The sequence below is a fragment of the Dasypus novemcinctus genome, chromosome 17 (genome assembly GCF_030445035.2).
Source record: "Dasypus novemcinctus isolate mDasNov1 chromosome 17, mDasNov1.1.hap2, whole genome shotgun sequence".
Lineage (NCBI taxonomy): Eukaryota > Metazoa > Chordata > Mammalia > Cingulata > Dasypodidae > Dasypus > Dasypus novemcinctus.
This window is the reverse complement of record NC_080689.1, coordinates 61822077-61843790: the sequence shown is the minus strand read 5'-3', so window position 1 is coordinate 61843790 and position 21714 is coordinate 61822077. Positions and strand designations below refer to the sequence as shown.

Below are 21714 nucleotides of genomic sequence, written 5' to 3'. Positions count from 1 at the left end.
GTCGAACTCCATCACAATCAGGAGCACAAATTGCAGAGTAGGACCCACTGGCAAGGCAGTGAACTCTATAGAGTCATTTGTTATGACATAGAACCTGTGTGTTTCATAGCTCTCAGGAGCACCACTACCTGGGGTTGTATCTTCATTGACTGTCTCTGGGATCCTGCTCAGATGTGCATAAGCGTGACCCCTCTGATGACCTCCTGACTAATTTTGAAGTCTCTTAGCCATATAAACTCATTTCTCTTTACAATTTCCCCCTTTTAGTCAAGGTCTTTCTCTAGTTGGATCACCAGCTGGTGATGGTAGTAATCCCTTGGTGCCAGGGAGGCTCATCCCCAGGAGTCCTGTCCCAACTTGGGGGAGTGTCATGCCTTTACATACTGAGTTTGGCTTAGAGAGTGGCCACATCTGAGCAACATGGAGGCTCTCAGGAGGTAACTCTTAGGCACCCTGCAGCTCTAGGCCTAGTTGAAATTTCAAGCACACAGGCTCATAAGCATAGTTATCAGTATCAAGGGCCCATCACTGGACCATTCTTCTTCATTGTCTTTGTCCTTGCACTTGGGGGATTGTTGCTCTTCCACAGGGGAATACAACAGAGCTCCCCAGGATGGAAACTCAGCAGTCCCTTGTTGTGATGTGTAACTCTATCCACTATGAGAAGACCCAGTGAACATCTGAACATATCTAAACCCTATATACATGCCCTGAAGAACTCCCTCCCACCCATGCATCCCCCATCAATGACAACCCACTTCAGCGCTCCTCCTGTGCCACAGTTGAACCCCTCTGTAATCAAAAACTTCCTAAAAATGAAGCCTAATATTTCCAGATTCAATTACCAGGAAAATGAAATAGTATTGACAGGTTTAATTTAGAAATAGAATACATAATAATTAAGAAAAACAAAGTAAAAAATAAGTTGGGGTATTTAAAAATGAAAAATATCATAAAATCATTGCTGGGGAAGTGGGAAAAAGGTTTGATGTTTGGTATACGGGCGTTCCTATATTGTATATGTGACTTTACTGTGATCTAAAACTTATTAGAAATCAAATTTAGAAAAAAAGGATGTAGACACTGAGGAAGGAATGGACGAGATTGCCTTGCTACTGTACATGCAGGGTAACACCTATTAATGTGCTGAAAAGCAAAATGTCAAAAACAAAGTTTTATTTTAAATGTTTCTTAAACAAAAATAAACTTGGCCCAGATAGAAGCCCTACAGTTAATTCTCCTGGGAAGGGTAAAGAAAGATCCCATAAAACATATCCATGAAAACTTTTAAAAATTGAGATATACTAGCAACAATGAGTAAAGTATCATGTATAGCAGGCACTTCTGTATGGTTTAAGCAGACATCTTCCTAAACATCCCCTATGTGCAGTTACTATTCCCAGTGGTGGGGGGGAGGGGGGCAGTGTTGGATGCCAGGAGTAGGGAGGCAGATGCTACTTGTGCAAACAAAGCAACATGCTAACCACTGACCCCTGTTAAAAAGAAATATTCAGGTAACATGAAGGAGTGATTACAGGAGGGTGCTTTAGCAGTGGCCAGGATGGCCAGGGAAGGCCTCTCTGAGGAAGTAGCATTGAGTTGACTCAGGTGGGTTGGTGGGATTGGGTCAGAGGATTAGGTAGTGTGGCCAACTGCAGCCATTTTCATGATGTGATTTGAGATGACATCATGGGCTGAGTGGGGATAAGGAGGGTGATGAGATTTGAGGAGGAGGTGAGAAGGTGGAAAATTGTCCCCCTGAAGCGTCTATACCAGGGAAGGGCAGATTGTCTGGCAATGCTAAATCCTCTGAAATGGATAAAGGTAATTTTGAAGTGAGTCAGTCAGCACAGTTGTATGCAAGTGCCAACTGCTCAGATGCAGACGGGGAGCAAGTTGATGTTGGATTTAAGCAAGCTGAGGACTCTGTGGGGTGGGAAGAGTGGAGGGAGAGAGGAGTAGAGGAATTAGAGGTGTTTTACAAGGACTGCTTGATTTAAGTTAGATGAGGAGGGATGCAAAGAGTAGAGGTTGTAGGGAGAGAAGGGAAAGAGTAGGAAGTCTCTCAGGCATGGGAGAATTGCTGGAGTGGAGCAGCCAGAGTACATGGGCTGGAAGGGGTTGGTCAGGGAAAGTAGGATGTCAAAATCCAGACTTTGGAAGTGGTGATCTTCTTGGTGATGGCGAGATCTAGGAAATATGACCACGGGGAGGCGTGGCTGAGGCTGCTGTGGAAGAAGGAGGGGTGATGGGAGTTCAAGTTTGAGGATGGGTGCTTCCAAGATGATGGGGGTTTTTGAAGGAGAAGAGGATGGAGGTGGCTGTAAGGCCCAAGGAGGTTATGTACCCTTGTCCCGGTCCTAGGGCATGTGGGATGTGGGAGTTGAGCCAGCTGCCACAGGACAGTGCTTGTAGGGAAAAGGTGCCGTGGTGAGCCTGGCTTGAGAGGCTTGAATTTTGGATCATGTAAATGGGCTTTACATAGCTGGATTAGGGGGTGCTGCACAGCATTACATGATTGTTCAATGAGATTGGTTTCCAAGCAGAAATGAAGGTACCCAAGGAGGCATTATTGAGTTTGGGATCATTCAAAACTCTATTAAAAGCAATTAACAGTATCTGGTATTGTTTCCGAAGTATCAGTCTCATGAAGGACCACCTAGCAGTTCTTGTGAACTGTAAGAAGAGGAGAAAAACTCCCTTTCTTCAGGCATCTGTTCTCATGTCACTAATTCCTGTATCCTTCCAGCCTCAGCCATAAATCTCATGGCGATGACAGAAGGCATCTATCCTTTCTCATCATCATCTTGCTGTGGCTCCAAGATGACTCCCTTGTCCAGCTCTGTTCTCACGGTGACCTTTAATGTAATAAAATAATTATAGGATTAATGAGGATTGATGGGAAGATGCTGTATTTTCTAGTGATTTGTGTATGTATGCCTTGGAACAGAACACTTCCTGAGGAATGAAACATGATAGAGGATAAGATGGATTGAAAAATAATATCCATGGCCCAGAATCTGAATACCCCACACTACCTGGCTTTTCTGAGGTTGTTCACTTTCACACTCCTAAAGGACTAATCCCTCTTCTCCAAATCTCTTTCCCTTCCCATTTCCTCTCTCCCTGCTGATGTTCTTGCCTTTGACATGATTAAGAAATATTACAGCAATGAGCCAGGTGCTCCCTTATCTTCTTACTGCTAAATCTACCAGCCTCCCTGCATCTGTACCTGCTTTCCCACCTCTAGCTTTGGCTCAGGTGGCCTGCCTTCTATCAGAGGCCATTGTTCCTCCTGGGCTCTGGGCCCCGTCCTTGTCACCTTCTCAAACACTACTCTAGGACTTGGTCCTGCTCCTTCCTGCATCAGTTCCATTCTCTCTTGTCCTCCCTCATCCCATCCCTCTCTCTCTTGTAATTTTCCCATTGGCATTCAGCCATATTCTAATATTGCTTACCTAAATAATTCCAGCTACGGTCCCATTTCTCTATCTTCCCAACACAACTCCTTGAAAGAGTTGCCCTTGTTCACTGTCTGAATTGCTCTTCCTGCTGTCTGCTCTTGGGCTTCTATCCCCTGCTCTTGTTAAGGTCATTGATGACCCCTACATTGCCATGTCTTATGACCTTTTCTGTTTTTTCCTTACGCCATCAGCAGCATTTAACATAATTGACCACTTCTTGAAACATTCAGGTCTCTTGCCTTCTGGGGTACCTCATTCTCCTGGTTTTCCCTTGGCCTCACTGGCTGTTGATCATCTTTGTGGTTCCCTTCTCTTTCTCTAGACCTGTAGGTGTGGGAAGGCCAATGACTCTGCCCAGGGTCACTTACTTTCACTCCAGCCTCTGTCTGGGAGAGCTCATTTAATCTGGCATTAGACTCCCTTTGTATGCTAATAGTCCACGATCTATCTCCCAAGAACTCTAGTCCATGGGCTGTCAAGTTTTAATAGGGAATTTTAATGTGGGGGGAATGGAAAATTTGCTTGTTTGGGACAGGGCTTGAAATTCTGCATTTCTAAGAAGCTCCCAGTTGCTGCTGCTGATCCTTAGATCCTCCTTTGAGTTTGTGAGGCTGCAGACTTTTATATCCAACTGTCTCCTTTACATATTCACATGGATGTCTTGTCGGCATCTCAGAACCAGATGAGCAAGGCCCAGTTAGAGCTCCTGGCTTCTTTCTTCATAGCTCCTTCTTCTGCATTTTCCTTACCTCAGCATCCCAGTCACTTAAGCCAAAATCTTGGTGTTGTCCTTGGTTTCTCTCTTTCCTTCACTCTACCATCCAATCCATCAGTAAGTTTTGTTGTCTCAGTGACCCAAACATACCCCTGGTGTTTCCACTTGCTCCATAATCACAGCAGTAGCAGACATTGATTACTTCCTGTATGTTCACCTGTTTGCTAATGATAGATTTTTAAAATTTATATACATTTAAAGTCTAATAATAAAAACCCCATGAACTAGATGCTATTATTAATCTCTTTTGTGTGAGAAACATGGACACACAGGCAATAAATATTTGTGGGTTCTATAAAGAATAAATTTTAACTTATAACTAGATAACACCTATCTATGGTTTATGACTTAACCCCAATTCATTCTTTTGGTTTCTTTTTCTCCGTTGTTAAAAATAAAATAGTCACTAGTGTTATTGATATACTTTGAGATTAGGGAACCAGTATCATATTTTAAGTCATCTGTGTCCTTGCTAAATGCAAATTACATTGAAAATACCCATAGGCAAATATCCAAAGTGTGTGCCTGTTAGAATTTATACTCACTGTGGCTTCCTCAAACCATTTTTTGACAAGGTCTGTATGCATTTAAGACATTAAAAATATTTATGTCTAATTACAGTATTGTAATGCACCCTCTTAAGACACTGTCTACTTGCAAAAAGCAGTGATTCTTTTATTTCTCATTACATCACTGCATATTCTGTAACTTGTGGGATATACTGAGAAATGACATTCAAGCTCCAATATTGTTTTCCTCTTCTATCATAATTTTCTTTTGTGTTCAGCCATTCTGAGACTATTGTGATCTTTGTAAGTCATCATGCTTGTAAAGGAGATGAGAAATGCCAGGGGTTCGGGAATAAGCATCCTAACTGGTCAAGCAGGTAGAAACTAGTTCGTATGAAGAAAGTTTAAAGAAACTTGGGTTTAGGTTGGAGAAGAGCAGGTTAAGGAAATACTTGATGCTATTTACTTCAAAGGAAATCTTTAGTAAATTTGTTCTTAAAGACATCTTTTATAATGTGAATAATTTACCTGATTCTATATGTAAGTTTCTCTTAAGGTTAAGAGAGAGTTACATTCATTTTTGTCTTAGTAATTTCTAACACGGCACTATCTAAAGAATCAGTCCTCTCAGTTAGAACTCTCCGTGCACCAAGGCCCAGGGCTCTGACCCCAGGCCAGGCAGGTAACTAATGCCAAATGCAGGGTTCCTGAAAAGTGCCTCTTCAGGGCTTTTCTTTTTAATGTCAACTTCTCCCTTGTTAAATGTCAGAATTCAAGATGTTATTTGCTTTCAAGGTAAAGAGAAAGAAAGAATAAGATATGGCAGAGGAGATGGGTGGGGAAGAGACAGGTTCTCTGGGCAACCAGACCTTGGTGCTGACCCAAGTTCTCATCCCTGGGATGGAAAAAGTTAAAATGATTTTAAGAGTCTGCGATCAAGTTTTACATTAAAACTCTTACTAAGAACTTATGTTTATGTCCTACAAAGACATGTTGTTTCACTGGGCCCAGGAGAGAGAGCTGGACAAAGCACTCAAAACACTGTTCCCCAAAATATATTTGGTAGGACACTGGTCCCAAGAAAGGTAATGTGAAATAAAAGCTTCCATAGTCAAAAGAAATTGGGCAACACTGTACCCTTCTCTTGGACTGTAACTGAGCATCTCAGATAAAAAGGCTTGCAGAGGTCCTCTAATGAAGATTTGTTTTTACCCCATTAATTGCCAAACATATTGAACAGGGTAATTTTTGTCTAACACTCTATGTTGGTTAAAGATTGCATCCAGCTACCTGAAGCAGAAACCCAACCACAGTGACTTAGCCAAAGGGGGGTTTATTTCCCTCAACCACAGTGACTTAGCCACACCCTCATTGTCTGCTCTCTTTGTCCACTGGCTGTGTGTTTTTCTGCGTGTGCTTGCATTATCCTCTGGCACTGGGAAACTGTGTCTCTTTTTGTTGCATCATCTTGTTGCATCAGCTCTCTGTGTGTATGGTGCCACTCCTGGGTAGGCTGCACTATTTTCGCGTGGGTCAGCTCTCCTTGAGAGGTGCACTCCTTTGCATGGGACTCCCCTACGCGGGGGACATCCCTGTGTGGCACGGCACTCCTTGCACACATCAGCACTGCATGTGAGCCAGCTGACCACATGGGTCAGAGGCCCTGGGTTTGAACCCTGGACCTCCCATATGGGAGGCGGATGCTCTATCAGTTTAATCAAATCTGCTTCTCAGGGTGTTACTTCTTGCTGCCTGCTTAATTCTCCCTTTCTTAGCTTTAAATGAAAAAAAAAAGTATCATTTAAAGTCCCTCCTGGGGGAACTCTGTTTAAAATGACACCTGCCTCAAGGTCTTCTCATTTCCCTCTCAAGCAGCTAGGAAGACATAGAAAGAGGCAAAGCTGGGAAGCGGCTGTGGCTCAACTAGTTGGGCTCCTGCCTACCATATGGGAGGCCTCGGGTTCATGTCCATCAGGGCCTCCGTGTGAGGGTGAGCTGGCCTGTGCACCGGAGAGCTGCCTGCCTGGGGGTGGCAGAGAGCTGGGGCAGGAAGAGGAGCAGCAGAGGGAGACAAGCAGATACAGAAAAAACAAAAGAGGCGCAGTGAATGGCCACAGAGTGGAGACAGCAAAAGAATGGAACAAGCTGCAGGGGGTGGGGGGTAATAAATAAATAAATAAATCAAAAAAAAATAAATAAATAAATAAATAAATAACTTAAAAAACAAAAACAAAATCACGGATTTCTGCTCTTAACCCAAGCTGCCCAATTTTCCCTGAGCGCGGCCTCTCCTCTACCCAGCAGCCAGGGGCTGTGGGGGGTGGGCCCGGCCTCCCGCTCAGCCATGGACGCTGCGCCTGAGCCGTCAGGGCCCAGCCCGGCGCCGCCGCCTTCCTGGACGCCCCGGAGGCCGAGGTGCTGCAGGACGTGCTGCGGGAGCAGTTCGGGCCCCTGCCCAGCTGGCTGCCACCTGCCGGGTCAGGCGTCTGCCCTCGGCGACTCCTCGGCGACCCAGGACGTGCAGTTGGCGCTGGAGCGGCGGCGTGGGGCCAAGGCCAAGGAGCGCGGGCGTCCAGGGCCGTCGCTGCTCCGCCGCCTCCGACCCCTTCCCGCGGGCGGGCTGGCCCTGCCCTCTCAGCCTCCCCGGGCGGCCTCGCTCCCCGCGGCTTCAGACCTCCTGAGGTCCCCCTCGTGCGCCTGGTTGGCGGGGGAGTGACGGTGGCTTTGGAGCCCCTACCGTCGCCGGGCTGGTTTTGCGCGCCACGCGGGTGGCCTCCTCACCACCTGGGCTTGCTCGGGAACCGGTTCCGGGATGAGGACAGCTGAGGCTCGCGACAGCTGCAAAATTATCTCCCGCCGAAAGGTGCTTTTAAAGAGATTAGTGCAGGTACGCGGAGCCTCAGTTTCCCGGCCGTGTGTGCTGGCCCAGTGCTCAGGTGGCAAAGGACGCCCCCTTCCACCTTTCTCCGCATCTCGGTCTCAAAGCAAATCCCAGTGGGAGGAGAGCCGCGGGCGGTTCCTTTGAGTAAGGAGCGCACGGGCCTGCGTGCACCAGGCTCCCCTCCACCCCCTGTGGGTGCTCGCGGTCATTGACTGAACGCAGTGCTCCATGGGCTGCTGTTGAGCGGCATCTACTGGTAGCTTTTAATGTCGTGTCTTGCCCTGGAGCACCAACTGGGTTTGACACTTGCAGGCAGGTCAAATCTGGTCTCATTCCCACCTCTGCAGTCTTTGGGTTTGGTGCTGCAGGGGCGCATCCCGTGGCCCAGGGAGGGGTGCGTGGCTTTGGGGCCGGGCTTGGAGAAGTTCTGCTGGGAGCTGTTCCTGAAGACCCCAGGCCCGTTAGAAACGTGGCCTGGGAGCGAACCAGGAGCTTGCCTTTGGGAAAAGGTGTGAGGAGAAAGGCTTGTGGAAACAGGAGCAGACTTGAGGGGAAGTGGAGAAAATTGCAAGGCTGGGGCCGCCTGCTTTGACCAGGCACTAGACCCTTGATGAAAAGAATCCTGTTATCTGACCTGGTACCTCTAAAAGGAGATTCAGATCTAATATTTTGTTTTAAGTGGGCCTTATCACTCTGAAGAAATTTTCTTCAGAAACCTGCCCTGGTTTTAGCCATGGCTTTTAAATTAGTGACATTTATTCTTTATAACAAAATTAAATCACCTGGAAAATATGGACATGACTGAAGAGGGACTTGAGACACATAACCCAGATGGAGCTACCCAAACATTTCTGTGTATCCTTCTAGTCTTTTTTTCCCTCTAGTTGTGTGTAAAAGTGTAATATCCCATACATCTTTCACTTATTTTCACATAAGATTATTGAGAGCATTTCTTTTTTTTTTTTTTTTTTTTTAAAGATTTATTTATTTATTTAATTTCCCCCCCTCCCCTGGTTGTCTGTTCTTGGTGTCTATTTGTTGCGTCTTGTTTCTTTGTCTGCTTTTGTTTCTTTGTCCGCTTCTGTTGTCGTCAGCGGCACAGGAAGTGTGGGCGGCGCCATTCCGGGGCAGGCTGCACTTTCTTTTCACGCTGGGCGGCTCTCCTCACGGGCGCACTCCTTGCGCGTGGGGGCTCCCCCACGCGGGGGACACCCTTGCGTGGCACGGCACTCCTTGCGCGCATCAGCGCTGCACATGGCCAGCTCCACACGGGTCAAGGAGGCCCGGGGTTTGAACCGCGGACCTCCCATGTGGTAGACGGACGCCCTAACCACTGTGCCAAAGTCCGTTTCCCAAGAGCATTTCTTCATTCTTAAGGTTTTCCTTCAAAGAACAGCTTTTGATTGCATAGTCTGTCGTATAGATGGACTGTAACTTATCCAGTACCTTGTTGGGCATATGTGTCACCTGCAGCTCTTTACTGGAACATCCACGTGTACATGTTAGATTGCTGCCTTAGAATAAAATGCTAGAAGTGAAAAATTACTGGGACATGGAACATGTACACTCATCTGATTTTTTTTTTTTTGGATACAAGTTGCCAATTGCTTTCTAGAAAGACATAACAATTGATATACCCTCTTATAGGAAGAAGACTGTTCCCTTTTCATTCTCTCCCCAATGTTGGGTATGATTTTTAAAATGTTGCCAGCTTGGTAGATACAAAATGGCATCTAGTTTCTATTTTAGTTTGTAGTACTTTGATTAAAATTAAATATTTTCGTATATCCTTGTGCGGTCCTTGTGTTCTGTTAGTTGACTATGCCCACTGCCCACTTTACCACTCTGGGGTGGAAGGGGATCAGTATAAATAAGGATCTTGGCTGCATGGTTCCCAGGGGGAGCCAGTTCTTCTAGGGCCTGTATCCTCCAGGAGCAAGGTCATCAGAGTTCCAGGCCTTTAGAGCTGGGAAAGAGGGGGGCGAGGTGTCACACTCCAGAGAAATGAGGTGCTGGTAGCCCAGGGCCTCTGGCCTGTCTGACAAAAAAATGATTCACCTCACTCTAGTTTCAAGTGTCATCAACTACAGATTCTTTGGCCACTATAACATTAGCTCAGCTGGAAAAGTTTGAAGGGTTCGTGGCACAGTGCTTGAGTAGACAAATGTGTGTCCATTTTAGTCATCAGTGCCATTTATTGATTACTTTCTAAGTGTGCCACGCTTGGTGAGGTATTTCTACGTGTCCATTACGTTGTTCACCACAAAAAACTACAGGGTTGGTGTCCTCCACTTTGCAGATAAACAACTGTCAGAGTCTTGTTCAGTGACCCGAGGTATCGGGAATGAAAGACAAAGAAAGATTGAGTTCAGGGGATCTGAGAGCATTGATCTCTCAAGCTCATCAGACAACTTTATTGAGTCAAGGGGCTAGTATATATACCCCTAACATACGTGACATTCAGCACACAATCAAGTTACCTATTACCCTTACCTCATACTATATTAACTAGTGATTGATGAAAACCCAACAAACTTTACTGGAACTATTATTATGAAAATCAGTAACTATACTCAAATCCTGTTACCCAGGTGGTTCTGTTCTAGGTATTGTTCTGCCTGCAGGTGTGCTGACCCAGCCAAGATTGTGCTCCGCACCGATAATCATAAGGGACAGCTTGACTCAGTGGTCAAAGAAGTAACTTCTTCCATGGAAACAACATGCCTTTGTATCCCACAAACAACCTGAGGCTGAGTGATTTAAATACCCTACAGGCTTTATAAGGTAGTTAATGGGGAGGGGGTTTTCCATCTGGGTGTAGCTGACTTCGAGTTTTTAACAAAGACTTCCTAGTGCTTCTCTACTACAGTGCACTGGGTGCCCTCTCCAGTGGGTGGGGGATGGTCAAGGGACGATGTAGACGTACCCCCTGGCTCACCCACAGAGCTGAGATTTGCTGCTCCTTTTGCCCTGAAAGTCTCTGCCAGTGGAAGGAACTACTGCTCTTCAGAATATGCCTGCTTAGATTCGCCAGCCAGATAAAAGGGCTGTGGACATGAGCTTCACAAGCCCGTTCCATGGTTTGGGGTGTCCCCAGCCTGCTGCCATTTCTCTGAGCCCCTCCCTGGCAGGCCAGAGCTCAGCTTGTTGCTCTTCTGGCCTGAAGAATAAACAGGGTCAGGCCGAGGACCCTGGAGCACACATCCCAGTCCCCAGAGCCTTTCCCTTGGGGATGACACCCTGGTAAGAGGAAGGGGGTGAACGTAAACTTGATGGGCCTGGTTTTAAGTCACAGCTGCTCACCTCAGGATCCTGGGACTCGCTCACTCTCCACCCTTAGCGGGTTTCCTTGAACGCGCTTTATTCTGAAGCTAGAGCTGCAGGCCCGGCCCATCTCACAACCCAGGCGGCATTGTGACCTCCAGCAGGGAGGCTCTAGGACTGACACTCTGAGGCAGAGGCTCTTTCTCAGGATCCAGGGACCCCGTGCCGGGGTGTGGGGTGGTGGCAGCCCCACAGGGTGTGAGCTTGCTGTGGGCAGGACCCGTGAAGCAGCTTTGCTCCTGTTTGTTCGTTTGCTCCATCCTTCCTTCCGACAGGCTTGCAGAACTCCTCTTCTGTGGGTCCCCCCGCCCCCGCCATCCTCCTCCATTTCTGGGTGCTGTGCTCCCAGCTGGACTACCTGGATGTGTGATGCTACAATGCCCCAGGTGCCCCTTTCATCTCAGAGGCTCCTTTTTCTTCTCCAGAATCCCTGTGTGATCTGCATGGCTGTTGTTCTCACCCACAGGACAGACAAGGAGACTGAGGGGGCAGGAGCACGGAGCACACGCTCGTCCTGGACACTGGCTTCTCGCACAGGGATGGGCCCCGCGGCAGTGGTTTCTGTGGCCCCCAAGATGAGGAGGCGAGTTGAGGCCACGCTGGTGTTGGCGGTGGTGGCCGCGCTCTCCCCCCTCGTGGCTCTCCTTGTTGTGGGTGAGCCCCTCGCGCATCTGAACCCCAATGGCTCTTCCTCCTCGTCCTGCACAAAGCCCTCTAGGGGACCCCGAATGCACCCAGAGGGTCACTCCACCACCAGCCCCAGGTCTGGGCCAGATGCTTCCTGGGTCCAGACAGAGGCCACCATCCAAGGGGGGAGGGTCCTCTCCAGAACCAAAGCTTATGAGGGAAGACCCTGAGAGGGGCTTGGAGCCAACTCCCCCCTTCTGGAATCCAACGCTAGGGGGTGTGTGCACCCTGTCCCCAGGCCCCAGGTGAGAGGTGGTGTTGACCCAGGAGTGGGGTCTTTCAATTCTACAACCTCGGGCAGATTCCTTATTCCAGGAGTTTCAGTTCCACCTGGGAGACAACACCTGGCCACCACCTGTGGAACCAGACAGTGAGTAGCCACAGTGGAGGGAGGGAGGGCCGGAAGGGAGCCGGTGTGGGGAGGCCCAGAACCCAGGACAAGCCTCTCCCCTGCCATCCCCAGGCCCCTCAGTGGGTCTGACCTCTTTAGAGGAGGGCATAATCTTTTTCTTTTTAATGTAGCTATAAGCATAATGTGCATCTCAAAGTGCACATAAAGTGCACAACCTGTTTTGATACATGTACACCCATGAAACCATCACCACAGTAAGATGCTGAACACATTCACCACCTGCCTACCCCCCACCAAAGTTTTTAACCCTTTGTAATCCCTCTACTCCATTTTCCATCCTCCCCAGGCAACTGCGGCTCTATTTTCTGTCTCCGTGCATTAGTTTGCATTTTCTCCTTATAGGCATATAAGGGATGGACTGGACATACTCTTTTTTTTCTCCTCTGGCTTCTTCCATTCAACATAATTATCCTGAGTTTCACCCTTGCCGTGGCTTGCACAGTAGTTCATTCCTTTTTATTGCTGAGCTGGGTTCCATTTTATGGCTACGCCACGACTTACCCACTCTGCTGTTGACGGGATTTGGGTTGTTTCCAGTTTTTGATTTCAAATCTGCTCTGTCTAGTTAAAAATGGGTTTGTCATCTTGTTGAATATTGAGAATTCTTCATGTATTCTAGATACAAGTCCTTTATCAAATGTGTGATTTGCAAATACCTTCTCTCAGTCTGCTTGCCTTGCCCAAAGTCATGAAGATATTCTCCCATTTTCTTCCAGAAATTTTAAAGTTTAGGTCAATGATTCATTTGGAGTTAGTGTTTGCGTAAAGGTGTGAGGTGTGAAGTGAAGTTCACTTTTTTAAAAAAAGATTTATTTATTTTATTTACTTAGTCCTACCTCCTCCTCCCCCCCCCCAGTTATCTGCTCTCTCTGTCCATTCACTGCATGTTCTTCTGTGACCACTTCTATCCTTATCAGCGGTACCGAGAATCTGTCTTTCTTTTTCTTGTGTCATCTTCTTGTGTCAACTCTCTGAGTTGCAGTGCTACTCCGGGGCAGGCTGCACTTTCTCTCTTGCTCAGTGGCTCTCCTTACAGGACACACTTCTTGTGCATGGGGCTCCCCTACATGGCACGGCACTCCTCGTGCACATGAGCACTGTGCATGTGCCAGCTCCACGTGGGTTAAGGGGGCCCCGGGTTTGAACCATGGAACTCCCATGTGGCAGGTGGACACCCTATCTATTGGACCAAGTCTGCTTCCCTGAAGTTCATTTTCATTTGTTTGGATATTACTATTCAATTGTTCCAGGGCCATCTGTTGAAAGGATTATCCTTTCTCTACGGAATTGCCTTTGCTTCTTTGTTGAATATCAACCTGGACTTCCTTTCTGTTCTTCTCACACCTGCAAAGGCCAGGTGGTCTCCCACTTCCCCTAGCCAGGGCTTGAGGAATAGGGCAGGGGTCCTGAGGGGAGGAAGGAACCAGGCAGTGACCATGGATGTGTGAAATTGAGTCCTTGCTCATGAGGAGAGCCAAGGCTGATGGCAAGACCAGGGGCAGTGGCCGGTGGGCTTGCTGGGAAGGAACCTGCAGAGGAAAGGGCTGCAGTTTCCTTGAACGGCCCTGGTGGCCAAGATCTCTCACTCAGGGCTCTCATATCCCCAAATTGCTCTGAAGGGACTCTTGTCCCTTCTGTTTTCTGTAGGGGTGCCCAGACCTTTCAGAGGCAATTTCAGCTCAGAGGCCCCAGGTGACCTGAAGGTGTGGCACACCTGCATCATAGCACTGCGGATTGAACAGGGACCTTCTGCCAGGGGCACCTATTTTGCTCCTATTGTTCCCCCCCCCCCCGAATTTGTAATCAGAAAATTTGTTTCTGGTTTACATGGTTTTCAGGATTAACAATAATAGGTCAAGAAGGTCAATGGTTGTTGTACAAATATAGCTCAGGACTAAAAATGGGGGCCTTATTCACATCTTCTTTTTCTCTATGAATCTTCTAATGGTGAAATTTCTGTGGAATTAAACTTCAACAGCTCTAAGTTACATAATGAGTTATTTTCAAGTTCAGTTACCACAGCAAAAGAATCCAAGTCTCACCAGCGTGACTTCTGGTGTGTGTGGGGGTAACTAGTTTACAGTAAGCAAGATTTTCAATGCTTTGGATCTGTTAGTTCATGTGTGATGGCTAATTAGGTCTTTGGCTATTGCTTGGTCCAGGGTCAGGGAGGCGACAGGCCACTGGGGGTGCTCTCAGGGCCATGGTGTAGGCATCTCCCCATGGAAATCTTTAGAACGTGCTGGTTGATCTCTATGCTTCCCCATGAAATGGACCTCTTTGCTGGACCTCTGCATTTCCCCCCTGAAGATTCCCACCATTTTGGCGTGGTGGCCGAGATAAGGAAGCGCTGCAGCTGTTTAAAGAGCATTCTAGCACCTGGGCTGTGGAGATGCAGATGCTGAAGTTCAAGGTGGACAATGTCTGTTCTCAGATCCAGATGCTCAGCAGCCACATGGAAAACACCAGTGCTGACATCCGGATGGCCAAAGGAGTTCTAGAAGATGCTGGCACCTGCCATATCCAGACCGAGATGTTAAGGAATTCCTTGGAGGGGGCTGATGCTGAGATCCAGGGCCTAAAGAGAGCTCTGGAAAAGGCAAACACGTTGAATTCCCAGACCCATGATTTCTTACAAAGCAGTTCAGAAAACACCAGGGTTGCACCCCACATGTGAAGCCGAGACCTAGAAAATGCCAATGCTGAAATTCAGGTGTTAAAGTTCGGTTTACACTTGTCAAATATGAGTTTACAGAAGGCCAGTGTTCAGACCCAACTTTTGAATGGCCATCTGGAGAGGGTCAGTGTTTTAAGGACCCAGCACCAGGTGTTAAGCAGCAGTTTGGAAGGGCCCAGTGCTGAGATCCAGAGGCTCTGGGAAGCTCTGGGAATTGCAAGTGCTTTCAATTCCCAGACCCAGCCCTTTATAAAAGGCAGTGTAGACAACAGCACTTTTGAGATCCAGTTATTAAGAGGTCAGTTGGACAGGGCTGGTGAAGTGATTCAGTTGTTAAAAAGATATTTGGAAACTGCCATTGCCCAGACCCAAATGGCAAAGGGCAGGATGGAGCAGACAAAAGCTGAGCTCCCAGGAATAAGAGCAGTATTGGAAAATGCCAGGGGAGTTAGAGACCCTAACACAAGGAATGAAAGGTGCTGCCGTAAATTCCCAGACCCACATGTGAGAAAACAGAGTGTAGGAGGCACAGGTTGAGATCCAGAGGCTACAAGTTAATGTGAGTAATACCAACTCACTAAGCATGAAAATCCAGGAGCAGCAGAGCAGCCTGGAGACCCTCCGTGCAGCCTGTGCTTCACAGGAGCAGCTACAAAGGACCCAAAGTAAGTGGTAGGGAGGGTCCACCCTGTGGAGGGCAGAGTTGCTGGGATGTTTCTGCCCATTTAGCCTCAAGCATGTGTCCCCTCTGGGAAAGAGCAAGGGTGGTAGAGAGAGGACAAATCGAATAAACACAGCTCTTTTGTGCCCAGGCGGTAGCGCAGAAGACATGAGAAACTATGGCCCTGCTCTCAGGTGGCTTATAATCTCTCCACAAAATATCTCCATTTGCAAACCAGATCTTTGTGATGAAGGCATGTGGTAATGGCAAAGTGTACTTGTAGGGCCAGACAACATGTTTGTGACTTCCAGCTATCACAAACTGTGTGAACCTGAACAAGTTGTTTCCCTTTTCTGAGTATCACTTGCAAAATGGGGGCAATAGGATTTGCTTCACAGGGAGGATCAAATGAATCAACATATGTAATGCACTTAAGCTAGTAGGCTGGATTCAAGCATGTGTCTGACACTTTCATGAACATCTACCATGTGTCAGGGGGTTAAAAATGAATAAGAAATAATGCCTGCTCTTGAGAAGGTTACAAGATGCAAGATGGAGACAGACCTGTAAGCAAAGTCATATAGATTGGTGAAGGAGGTGTTAAGTTAGAAGGAAGTACTGGGAACTGAGTGGGGGGAGGCAAAAAGAAGGGGGAGAAGGAACCTTTTGTGGAAGGGGGGAAGGGAATCTATTTATCTAATCATCTATGTAATCTATCTATGCAAGTTTCAAAAAGCAAAACCTTTCCTGCATGAATTCACTCTGACATTTTATATTTATTCTTTAAAAAAAGAGCAAAGCTTGTCAAAATTGGAAAACCAAATTTATGACCCACTAATGGGTTGGTGGTTGCAATTTGAAAAACACTGGGCTAGAGAAGTGGGCAGGGCTGGAGAGACACGGGCTAGATTAGAAGGCCTCTGAGTGAGCTTGGCTTTCATCATCCAGAAAGTGAGGAGCCACTGAAGGGTTTTAAGGAGAACCCTGAGGTTCTCACTTGGGTGGCTGAACAGAGGGGTCCCCAACTGAGGAATAAAGGAGGAAGAGGAGCAGCAAGATTTGGACATGCTGGCTGCGGTGCTTTGGGGGACATCCAAGTGGACGTCACCTGCAGGCTGTCTGGAGTTGAGGAGAGAGGCCAGGGCTGCAGACATAGGCTTGGGTGGCCCCAGGTATGTTGGTTCTGGTTGCAGCAGTCGAAGTGGGGGTTTGCATGAGACAAAACACAGAAGAGGGCCGAGGGTGGGGACAGGAATCAACCTTCAGGAGGCAAGAAGGGAAAGACGTGTGTGTGAACCAACTGAGGACAGGGGAATTGGGAAATGTGCATTTGGGAAAGCCAAAAGAGGAGAGAATTTCAAGATGGGAGTGGTCAGTTCTGGCACATGCCAGAGAGGCCATGTAAAATAAGAACTGAGAAGCATCCACTGAGGCTGGGCAATTAATAACTCATTGGAATGAAGTTTCGGTGGAAGCAGATCACGGTTGTTGGGCGTGAATCAATCAGGTGTATCAGTCTGTCAAGGAGCATAGCTGAGAGGGAAGGTGAGAAGGTGTGGGAAACAAAGGCATGTTGTTTCCATGGAAGCAAGTTACTTTCTGACCACTGGGTCATGCTGTCCCTGGAGATGTATGTGCAGGTGACTAATCTCTCTGGGAAACATAACATTCCAGCAGAACCCAGACTTGATATCTCAAGTAACCTGGACAACAAGATTAATGAGTATATTTGTTTCAATAATATAATAGAACACTATGAGTTTTAGTAACTGTCTTATCCACTGTACACTGTGTTATTTAGAATGAGGTAATGGGAATAGTTAGCTAGAATAGTTGCTGGTTCTCACAATTGCTTGGGGTATATAAAGAAGCCCCTTGAGATTAATAAATTTGTCTGATGAGCTTGAGAAATCAATGCTCTCAGAACCCCTGATCCCAATCTCTCTTTGTCTTTCATTCCCGATACCCTTCGGGTCCATCACTCCGACATTTGGTGCCCACCGTGGGGCCCAAAGTAGTGACTGCAGCAGAGATTCTTCCAAACCAGTAAAGGGAACGCGGAACTGAAAACCTTCCAGAAAGGTTGAGGCATCCATCAAAAGGTGACTCGAGTCTGACCACACAGTGGTAAGAATTTTAATTAATCCTGTTTTCCGCTAGCATCAGGGTATGGGTAATCAACCAGGATGGATGGAAGAATATTCACAGGTACTAAAATCTCTTTTAAATACTGTCAGAGTTTCAGTAAAAAAGGCTGATTTACTTGAGCTTTTTGCCTTAGTTCAGAAACATTGTTACTGGTTTCAGCCTCAGGGGTGTAATGTTTTAAATTTGAAACAGTGGAAATGTGTAATGAAAGCTTTAGGAAGAGTATATCAAAGAGGGGAATCCATTCCTTTATCTGTGTGGGCTTTGTGCCAGCAAATTGTTGCCGCCTTAGATCCTTTACAGTCTGAAGAAGGAGAGAAAGATGAAATTACTATATTTTCTAAGCCCATAAGTAAATTTAAAATGAAAGGAAGTAAATTGGAACAAAAACAGGAAGTTGAGGTGAATGGGGAACCATCATGTTTTTTCCCCTCATCCTGATATTAACCCTTTCATCAATAAAAGCTCAGTGAAGTGTCTTAATGAAATATCTTCTGTGTAGCCAGTACAACTCTCTGCACCTACTGAATTGCCTTCTGTTACTAAGCCTAAATTAGAAATGTTTTCAGATGTTGCCGATGCTTTGCCTTATGTTAAACAATTATTATCTGCTTTCCCCGTAACATTACATGCGATACCACCAGATACAAATAATTTGCAAGGGGGTGTCAAGTTTCATCCTGAGCCAAAAACTTTTAAACTATTGAAAGATTCAAAATGGGCAAAGATACTAAATAATGTCCTTGTTAGTGAAATCAGGCTTGTAAGAAAACTCTCTGTTAAAGTGTTAACTAAGATAAGGAAATTGTTCTGGCAGCAACTCTGCAACCCCCCTGCTGTCTACATGACAATGTAGCTGTGGGCTAGTGGGGGTTAATAGAGTTAAGCCACTGGAAAAAGAGAAAAACATGGCAACATTGGTGTTCTGTTTTATTTCCATGCTAATTCTAATTGGGCTTATTTAACCATGATATTAAAATTAGTACAAAAATTTTATCAAGGTTTAAAAAGGAATTTTCAGTTTTAAATCAATAGTTTACTCCTGAACTTCAAGTCTCAGTATAGTCTTACAGAGTAATAATCCAAAACTGTGTGTTAATGGTCTGTCTCAAGTTATCTTAACTGATTGCTGATAACTAATAAAAATGTTTCCAAGCACAAGCTTGCATGTTACAGGCAACATGGATTCCAGAGGAAATCTTAATAAGAACTTAAAAGCAGGTATACCAAGAAAGTAAGAATTATGAGTTAATTGTAAACTGTATGTTTCTGTTACTGTGTTGTGATTGTTCTGTGTTTGTCTGTTCGTTCAATGTCAGTGTATATTTTGATACCTCCGGATGGTAATATAAATTAATAAAAATTTATAAAAGAGCTCTATTCAAATGGCCAAAAATTAAATAAGTGCTTATATTAATACATAAGTTTAAATGTTAATAAGATCTCTACCATGATAAAAATTGTAAGTCTTGATTAACAAAATTACTATGTCTTTTTATAAAAAGTTGTTCTTGCCTAGATTGAAATGAATAACTTATTTTTCTTCACAGGATAAGATGAAAGATGTAAAACTTAAATGAATATTAAAGATTAAAAGTTTGTGGAAATGCTGACTGACATTTAATAAGTTCTTTCTAAAAAGTGTGTTTTGTCCTAAAGTAGGATGCCTAATTTTCATAAACTCTTGGAACTTAAATGCATGTGGAAAGTTGTAGAAAGTATTGTGGTAACTTTAAGTAAAGAAATGTGTTCTGTAAAAGTAAAATTAGTCTTCAAATAATATAATTATAGTCTATATGGTTATAAATAATTATAAAAAGTCTTATGAAGCATTGTTTAAATTAAAATGTTTAAGTGGCTAATTCCAAAAGGTCATTATTAAACAAACCTGAATTAATAATAATAATAATAATAAAAGGTAATTTTATAACAGAAAAGCTTGGCTGCAGTCAGCCTCCCTTGACAACTTGCTTTTAGGAAACTGTTTCTGATATTGCATGCTATTAAGTATTTAAAGTAAAGAAAAGTTCATTATTTTAACAAGCTTGTTTAGTGTTAATGGTATTATAAGAAGTTTGCTTGATAACTTTGTATGTAGGCTATATGGAATGTGTTTTTATTATTAAGGAAACAGGAGATGATTTTGTCCTAAGATAAAATGATTGGTTATTAAGAAAGAGTAAAATATGGAATATAATCTGAGTGAATACTGAAAGTGCAGAAGTTTCATGGAAAAGGAATTTTTATGGTTAAAGTTGAATAAGATTTGATGGGTCTATCTATAAAATTTTAAAAGCTTTAATATCAAGTAGTATACTAACGCAAAGTTAAAAATTTTGTTCTCTCTCAAGGCCTCTCAAATCAATCTGTTTTGGTAAAAGTTTTTATCCTCAATAATCGGTATAAAAAGAAAGTCTGTTTTATCAAAACAGCTTCTTGTGCTCATAATTTCCTCGGTGTTCCAAGAAAGGAAAGTTTTATCTCTTTTAAAGGAACATAATGTTCAAAATTGCTTTCTCAAAATCAAATCCTGAAAAGTAGCCTTTTATTCCAAACTAATTATAAGAGATTTGTTCTTTTACCTTGAAAGAAAAATTAAAGTAATAATTAAGTTCATTTAATATGTTATAAGTTGAATAAAAGGTGTTTTAAAGTGTTATAAAATTAACAAGTTTTTTCTTTCCTTTAACCCTCTGTTAATTAAAGTTGTATGAGTAAAAGGTTTCTATAAATGCTTAAAAGTGTGTAAAGTTACCAATATTTCAGCATAATATTAAAAAGAAAATTACAATGTGGTTAATTATGGTTTTAATTATTATAAAAGAGTGTGTGTCACAGAAACAACCTCTTATCATAGATTAAAGTAACAACACTGTAGTATGCAGCAATCCCAAACACTGCTAATATGTTGCATAAAATTAATGTCCAACTGTATTGCTATCACTTTGTTTTAAAACTTGCTAAGACTTTCTTCAGTGTCTTCTTAGACAAATCAAGCCAGCTGCATTCCTCTATCTGTAAAAAACCCAACAGTAAACGTTTGCAGTGCTTTTCAGGGCTATGTGCATAGCCCAACCATCTTGTACAGTATTTACTGATAGTAATAGTAATAAAAAAGCAGCATACATTATTTCTCAAAAAGAACAGGTTTGGCAAACTCCTTATTCATCTGCTCAATGCACAGAGCTTTCAGCCATCATTAAGGTTTTACAAATGTTTGAGAGCCCTTGAACATTGTCTCTGACTCTGAATATGTATGTCTTACTGTCAAGCATATTGAAACAGCTCATATCTTTGCTACTAATGAGTTATCTCAACTTTTTGCTGACTTGCAACATCTCATCAGGTTAAGACAGCATCCTATTTACATTACTCATATACGCTTTCATACCTCTTTGCCTGGTCCTATGACAGCAAATAATGCTTGAGCTGATTTATTAGTAGGGTGTTTACAAAGTGCTCATGATTACCATGTTTTAACTCACATTAATGCTAAAGGCCTGCGAAATAAATATCAAAAGTTAACAAGACTACAGGCACAAGAAATTATTCGCACTTGTCCTACTTGTGGACCACTAACAGTGGTGCCTCTTCAGGCTGGAACTAATCCCAGAGGCCTGACTCCTAATCAATTATGGCAGATGGATGTTACTCACATACCATCCTTTGGTAAACTACAGTATGTTCATGTTTATATTGACACTTATTCTCATTTTATGTGGGCTACTGCTCAAAGTGGGGAACGGTTTCATCATGTTCACTCACACCTCTGGTCTGCTTTTGCTGTAATGGGATGCCCTCTGAAAATTAAAACTGATAATAAATCTTCTTACATTAGTAAATCCTTTGAATCTTTCTGTTTAAAATATGGTATTGAACATGTTACCAGCATTCCTTATAATCCTAAAGGTCAAGCCATAGTTGAACACAGCCATCATACCCTAAAAACTACGCTTTTAAAACAAAAAGGGGGAGATGATGGTATTATAACACCAAAAGATCAATTGGCAAAAGCTTTATTTACTTTAAATTTTCTTATGTTTATAATTCATTGACACCTGCGGAATGTCACTTTGGAAAATGTCAGATATCTACAGTGGACGCAGGAAATGAAGATCAACCAATATAAGCAATGAATGGAAAAAAGGCAGGATTAAAGTAAGGGGGCAAGGCTAT

General features: G+C 44.4%; 1 long non-coding RNA gene and 1 pseudogene across 3 annotated transcripts in view; both read left to right on the top strand.

Moving 5' to 3' along the window:
- The window catches only part of LOC131272996 (uncharacterized), a 41162-nt gene that overhangs the window by 10895 nt on the left and 8553 nt on the right, over positions 1-21714 (top strand). Inside the window, exons 1-2 of one of the 3 annotated variants that reach the window (XR_011646157.1) lie at positions 16106-16562; positions 17406-17517. This is a non-coding gene — a long non-coding RNA (uncharacterized lncRNA). Of the gene's footprint in view, positions 1-16105; positions 16563-16852; positions 17518-21714 lie in introns of those variants that run through there. The other 2 variants (XR_011646158.1, XR_011646156.1) reach the window with 2 other exon arrangements.
- LOC131273756 (C-type lectin domain family 4 member F pseudogene) lies at positions 14323-15417 on the top strand (annotated as a pseudogene).